Below are 777 nucleotides of genomic sequence, written 5' to 3'. Positions count from 1 at the left end.
CGCCTGGGCTACTGCTTAAGTCTGGAGACAGGTAGAATTGTTACAGGTGTTTGGAGCGCAGGCTGAGCTGCTCGGCTCCAAAAATGTCCTAACGGTCGTTTAAATCTGGGGGTTTGGACTGCAGCAGACATCGAAGCAATGTGAGGCGCCTTCATGGAGGCTGTTGCTCCTAAATAACTCCATTTGTTAAGTAACTTTGCATTTATTTGCAGATTAAGTGATGAGAAAATTCCAACCTTCATGCTAAAAATCTGGAAGAAGACGAAAGCAAATCATTCATTTGCCCATATTGAGTGTAAAATTCCTCTTATAAAATGTTGAATTCATATAATAATTGGCTTGATAATATGGTCCCCAATCGTGCCTTAATACAAAACAGCATTTAATATTAAATACTGATGGCTAGATATGGATTTAGAGAAAATGGAGCTCGGTTGTGGTCGTGTTCTTGATCTGAGTTCATAAAGACATTCGTTTGTCAGAAACTTGTCCAAAAAAGCGGCCCTAATGCGATTTGGTGTGGAAGTGAACGAATTATTCCAATTAAATTGGATTTCCGCTGGTGCCGCTCCCGCTACACCAACACAGTCGCGCCCGATGGAAGCGCTGATCCTCCCTGGTGCTTTCCGCTTTTCTTCCACGGGGATCAGGGGGAGAAAACCAATCCAATTTGTCCATTAATCTCATCTGATCAGGGTCTCCGGACCTCCAGATTCACCCGAAGCAGATCAAAGATGCGGGAAATGTCGGGTGACAGAGCTGCACATTTCCCCGAGA

Source organism: Takifugu flavidus, chromosome 13 (genome assembly GCF_003711565.1).
Source record: "Takifugu flavidus isolate HTHZ2018 chromosome 13, ASM371156v2, whole genome shotgun sequence".
NCBI classification, from domain to species: domain Eukaryota; kingdom Metazoa; phylum Chordata; class Actinopteri; order Tetraodontiformes; family Tetraodontidae; genus Takifugu; species Takifugu flavidus.
Note: the sequence above shows the minus strand (reverse complement) of the source record.